Here is a 6,715-nt window from a genome sequence, read left to right on the forward strand (position 1 = left end):
CACGCCCATTGAGGCCTTCCTCAGTGGCGTCCACTTCCTCTCTTTCCTCTCCAGATTCGGCCATGGTTATGGCTTTGCACTCTCCTTTTGGATTTTCTTCTGTATTACTTGGGAGAGTACTAGGAGGGAGTTCAGTAACTTTCTTGCTCAGCTGTCCCACTTGTGCCTCCAAATTCCTAATTGAGGACCTTGTTTCAGTCATGAAACTTTAAGTGGTTTTGATTAGATCAGAGACCATGGTTGCTAAGTCAGAGGGGTTCTGCTTAGAATTCTCTGTCTGTTGCTGAGAAGATGATGGAAAAGGCTTGCCATTGCTAAACCTGTTTCTTCCACCATTATTGTTGAAACCTTGTTGAGGTCTCTCTTGATTCTTCCATGAGAAATTTGGGTGATTTCTCCATGAAGAATTATAGGTGTTTTCATAGGGTTCTCCTAGGTAATTCACCTCTTCCATTGAAGGGTTCTCAGGATCATAAGCTTCTTCTTCAGAGGAAGCATCCTTAGTACTGCTTGGTGCATTTTGCATTCCAGACAGACTTTGAGAAATCAAATTGACTTGTTGAGTCAATATCTTATTCTGAGCCAAAATGGCATTCAGAGTATCAATCTCAAGAACTCCTTTCTTCTGACTTGTCTCATTGTTTACAGGATTTCTTTCAGAAGTGTACATGAATTGGTTATTTGCAACCATTTCAATGAGCTCTTGAGCCTCTGTAGGCGTCTTCTTCAGATGAAGAGATCCTCCAGCAGAGCTATCCAAAGACATCTTGGATAGTTCAGAGAGACCATCATAGAAAATACCTATGATGCTCCATTCAGAAAGCATGTCTGAGGGACACTTTCTGATTAATTGTTTGTATCTTTCCCAAGCTTCATAGAGGGATTCACCATCCTTCTGTCTGAAGGTTTGGACTTCCACTCTAAGCTTACTCAATTTTTGAGGTGGAAAGAACTTTGCCAAGAAGGCATTGACTAGCTTTTCCCAAGAGTCCAGGCTTTCTTTAGGTTGTGAGTCCAACCATATTTTAGCTCTGTCTCTTACAGCAAAAGGGAATAGCATCAGTCTGTAGACCTCATAGTCAACCCCATTAGTCTTGACTGTGTCACAGATTTGCAAGAACTCAGCTAAAAACTGATGAGGATCTTCCAATGGAAGTCCATGGAACTTGCAATTCTGTTGCATTAGAGAAACTAACTGAGGCTTAAGCTCAAAGTTGTTTGCTCCAATGGCAGGGATAGAGATGCTTCTCCCATAGAAGTCGGGAGTAGGTGCAGTAAAGTCACCCAGCACCTTCCTTGCATTGTTGGCATTGTTGTTGTTTTCGGCTGCCATAGGTTCTTCTTCTTTGAAGAATTCGGTCAGGTCCTCAACAGAGAGTTGTGCCTTAGCTTCTCTTAGCTTTCGCTTCAAGGTCCTTTCAGGTTCAGGGTCAGCTTCAACAAGAATGCCTTTGTCTCTGCTCCTGCTCATATGAAAGAGAAGAGAACAAGAAAATGTGGAATCCTCTATGTCACAGTATAGAGATTCCTTGAGGTGTCAGAGAAAAAGAAAAATAGAAGAAGGAGGTAGAAGAATTCGAACTTGATTAGATAGAGTTCGAATTGTGCATTAAGAAGGAGTGATACTCCATAAATAGAAGGATATGAGAAGAGGGGAAGTAATTTTCGAAAATTAAGTGAAGAAGTTTGAAAATATTTTGAAAAACACTAATTGATTTTCGAAAAATAAAAGTGGGGAAGAAATCAAGTGATTTTTGAAAAAGACTTTGAAAATAGAAATCAAAAAAATTTGATTGAAAACTATTTTGAAAAAGATGTGGTTAAGAAGATATGATTGGTTTTTTAAAAAGATGTGATTGAGAAGATATGATTTGAAAAACATTTTTTAAAAAAAAAAAGATTTGATTTTAAAAATTAATGACTTGCCTAACAAGAAAAGATATGATTCAAACATTAAACCTTTCTCAACAGAAAAGGTAACAAACTTGAGATGTTCAATCAAATCATTAATTGTTAGTAAGTATCTTTGAAAAAGGAAAGAAATTGATTTTGAAAACATTTGATTGAAAAGATATGATTTGAAAAAGATTTGATTTTGAAAAACTTTGAAAACTTGAAAAAAAAATTGATTTGAAAAACAAAATCTTCCCTCTTGTGCCATCCTGGCGTTAAACGCCCAGAATGGTATCCATTCTGGCGTTTAACGCCCAAAATGCTACATTTTTGGGCGTTAAACGCCCAACCAGGCACCCTGGCTGGCGTTTAAACGCCAGTCTGTCCTTCTTCACTGGGCGTTTTGAACGCCCAGCTTTTTCTGTGTAATTCCTCTGCTGCATGTTCTGAATCTTCAGTCCCCTGTACTATTGACTTGAAAATAGAACCAAGATCAAATAAACAAGGCATGCAAGACACCAACTTAAGATTAGACACTAGGCTCAAACAAGAAACATAAAGTATTTTTGGTTTTTATGATTTTTAAAAATTTTTTTGTGCTTTTTTCGAAAATTATGTGAAAACAGAAAATAAAGGTTTCAGAATTCTCAATTTGAATTTCCAGGAATCATTGCAATGCTAGTCTAAGACTCCGGTCCAGGAATTAGACATGGCTTCACAGCCAGCCAAGCTTTCAAAGAAAGCTTCGGTCCAAAACACTAGACATGGCCAATGGCCAGCCAAGCCTTAGCAGATCATTGCTCCAATAGCAAGATTGATAGAGATCAACAAGCTATTGTGATGATCAGTTGAAACCTCGGTCCAATAAGATTAGACATGGCTTCACAGCCAGCCAGATTTCAGCAGATCACCATGAAACACTAGAATTCATTCTTAAGAACTCTGAAGAAAAATACCTAATCTAAGCAACAAGATGAACCGTCAGTTGTCCATACTCAAGAACAATCCCCGGCAACGGCGCCAAAAACTTGGTGCACGAAATTGTGATCAATACTTTTCACAGCTCAAATAGTCCCCGGTAATGAATCCAAAAACTTGGTGTTCAATACCATGGCATAAACACAACTTCGCACAACTAACCAGCAAGTGCACTGGGTCGTCCAAGTAATAAACCTTACGCGAGTAAGGGTCGATCCCACGGAGATTGTTCGTATGAAGCAAGCTATGGTCACCTTGTAAATCTCAGTCAGGCAGACTCAAATGGGTATAGTGATAAATGAATAAAGCATAAAGATAAAGATAGAGATACTTATGTATATCATTGGTGAGAGCTTCAGATAAGCGTATGAAGATGCCTTCCCTTCCGTCTCTCTGCTTTCCTACTGTCTTCATCCAATCCTTCTTACTCCTTTCCATGGCAAGCTTATGCAAGGGTTTCACCGTTGTCAGTGGCTACCTCCCATCCTCTCAGTGAAAATGTTCCCATGCTCTGTCACAGCATATGGCTAATCAGCTGTCGGTTCTCGGTCAGGCCGGAATAGAATCCATCGATTCTTTTGCGTCTGTCACTAACGCCCCGCCTGCTAGGAGTTTGAAGCACGTCACAGTCATTCAATCATTGAATCCTACTCAGAATACCACAGACAAGGTTAGACCTTCCGGATTCTCTTGAATGCTGCCATCAGTTCTCGCCTATACCACGAAGACTCTGATCTCACGGAATGGCTGGCTCGTTTGTCAGGCGAGCACTCGGTTGTCAGGCGATCAACCATGCATCGTGTATCAGGAATCCAAGAGATATTCACTAAGCCTCGTATGCTTGTAGAACAAGAGTGGTTGTCAGTCACTTTGTTCATAAGTGAGAATGATGATGGGTGTCACGGATCATCACATTCATCAAGTTGAAGAACAGGTGATATCTTGGAACAAGAACAAGCGGAATTGAATAGAAGAACAATAGTAATTGCATTAATACTCGAGGTACAGCAGAGCTCCACACCTTAATCTATGGTGTGTAGAAACTCCACCGTTGAAAATACATAAGAACAAGGTCTAGGCATGGCCGTGAGGCCAGCCTCCCAATGATCTAAGATAGCATAAAACTCAAAGATAGCTACCAAGATTCCTGGATGAAAATACAATAGTAAAAGGTCCTACTTATAGAAAACTAGTAGCCTAGGGTGTACAGAGATGAGTAAATGACATAAAAATCCACTTCCGGGCCCACTTGGTGTGTGCTTGGGCTGAGCAATGAAGCATTTTCGTGTAGAGACTCTTCTTGGAGTTAAACGCCAGCTTTTATGCCAGTTTGGGCGTTTAACTCCCATTTTGGTGCCAGTTCCGGCGTTTAACGCTGGAATTTCTGAGGGTGACTTTGAACGCCGGTTTGGGCCATCAAATCTTGGGCAAAGTATGGACTATCATATATTGATGGAAAGCCCAGGATGTCTACTTTCCAACGCCGTTGAGAGCGCGCCAATTGGACTTCTGTAGCTCCAGAAAATCCACTTCAAATGCAGGGAGGTCAGAATCCAACAGCATCTGCAGTCCTTTTCAGTCTCTGAATCAGATTTTTGCTCAGGTCCCTCAATTTCAGCCAGAAAATACCTGAAATCACAGAAAAACACAAAAACTCATAGTAAAGTCCAGAAAAGTGAATTTTAACTAAAAACTAATAAAAATATACTAAGAACTAACTAAATCCTACTGAAAACATACTAAAAACAATGCCAAAAAGGGTACAAATTATCCGCTCATCAACCATCTAGTGTATCGTCTTCCTGGTAGCGGCAGCGACGCAGCAACCAACATTCTCTCGGTCATTGGTGTCTCAGTCGGTATCTCTGTCAGAGGTGTTGTTCGCGGTTCCCTCTCCAGCAGCCAGCTTCGTCTTCAGTCAGCCGTTCCCTCTCCAGCAGCCAGCTTCCTCCAGGCTCCAACGTCGTCTTCTCCGGTCGCTCATTCAGGTTAGTCTATAATTTTTGGAGAATGTTATATGTTAAACTATTAATTGTTTTATTTTCTGTTCAATTTTTGAAATTATATATTCTTAGTTGTTGTTGAATAAAGCAATCTTGATCACTCTGAAGCAATCATGCTGTTCAATTTTTTAAATATTAATTGAATCTTGGTCTTATGTAAAAGCTAGATTTGATTTTGAACTGAGGATCTTCTATTCTTCTATAAGCTAATTTTGATTTTGAACTTCAAAAATATTATGCTCATTGCTATGCAGTTACTGAGTTACTATTATAATTCATGGTAGCAGATATTTATAACAGAGACCAAACCCTTAGAGTTTGATAATTGATATTCACTAAAAACTAGAAGCCCCCTTAGAATTTAAAGTTGAAACCAAACATTACGCTGAAGGTAACGTGACATTAACGATGTAGCAAGTGATGATAGAGTGCAATTATTATGATATTTGTATTCTTATTTGTATATGTATTTATTCTTTTTTTTATCTATCATGCAATTTCACTAATATGTGATTTTATCTTGTTAATTGAGTTGATTTGATTAATTTAAACCGGTTTCTGTAATATATATATATATATATATATATATATATATATATATATATATATTGAATTTCGTATTGAATCATAAGATATAGGAGCAAAGTAGTATCCATCAGAAGGAGTTATGTGCTGTCAAATTATGATCTTTACTCGTTTATCAAATTATGATCTTTACTCTTTACTATGATGATGATGACAATGATGATGAATATGATGATCATGTATATACGTGTGTGTGAAAAAAAAAGTAATAGTAATAATGAGCGGACATAACAAAATAAAGTTAGTAATCAAATGCTCTATGTTATAAAAATGGTGAATTTGCATGTTTAAATAGTGGCCATGCCTTTAAAATTTTCTTAGAAGCAACATAACTCAGAAATTAAAAGTAATGCATTGCAACACAAGGAAATGGTAAGATGAAGAACAATAAGCATATTAAGCTTTTGCGTCACTCAAAAATTTGTTAAAAGAGCCACAATTTGTTAAACTTCCATTTTGGGGACATATTGCTTGTAATGTTAATAAATACTCTGCAGTAAGGTCTTTCAAGTTTCAATTGTACTAATTGGTTAGTAACAAATACATGACTTCTCTTATTTTATATATTTTGCAGATTCAAAAAAATGGAAAAAACTAACTCTAAAAGTGATTCGGTTGTTGGAAGTACTTCTTCTCCAAGTGCAGCCACTCCCGCTGCTGAGAACGATGGTCTTTCTGGTGAAACATCACAAAGTCTGGCTCCCCCAGCGTTGCCTGCCTCAAATCCTTCCTCAGAAACACAAACCGAAGCTGCTGGAACTACTGACGAGCCTCCAAAAGAGGTAAAACATAAATCCAGTAGAGCACTTAGTAGTGTTTGGGCGCATTTTACTAAAAGTTCTCCTAATGAAGCTTGCTGCAACTATTGTAAAAAAAATATGCATGCAATAGTTCTTGTCATGGTACAAAAAACTTGCATAAACATTTAAGAATTTGCACTAAAAACCCTCATAAGCAAGCTAAAAAGGGGCAAAAAACTATTGCACTTGGGAGCCAATATGAGGATGACCCTAATGCAGTCACTATGAAGCTTGTTGATTTTAATCAAGAGGAAACTCGTCTTGCTCTTGCAAATACACTACAAGAAAAGCACCCATTCAAGTACACTTGAAAAGTGTAGCCAAAAGTAAAAAAAATTATGCCTTAGGCTACGGCTACGCTTTCTGGGCTACGGCTACACTTTTTTGGGTGATTCCAATTCGGTCGTTGCCTATTCTCAAAGGCTACGCTTTTCTGCACCAAGGGCTACGCTTTTG

At 38.4% G+C, this 6,715-nt stretch overlaps 1 non-coding gene across 1 annotated transcript; it reads left to right on the forward strand.

The window, feature by feature from the left end:
- Positions 1-820: 820 nt before the first annotated feature.
- LOC130937868 (small nucleolar RNA R71) lies at positions 821-928 on the forward strand. The gene has a single exon (XR_009069062.1). It is a non-coding gene; the product is annotated as a small nucleolar RNA R71 (small nucleolar RNA).
- Positions 929-6,715: the final 5,787 nt, after the last annotated feature.

Source organism: Arachis stenosperma, chromosome 6, assembly GCF_014773155.1.
Source record: "Arachis stenosperma cultivar V10309 chromosome 6, arast.V10309.gnm1.PFL2, whole genome shotgun sequence".
NCBI classification, from domain to species: Eukaryota; Viridiplantae; Streptophyta; class Magnoliopsida; order Fabales; family Fabaceae; genus Arachis; species Arachis stenosperma.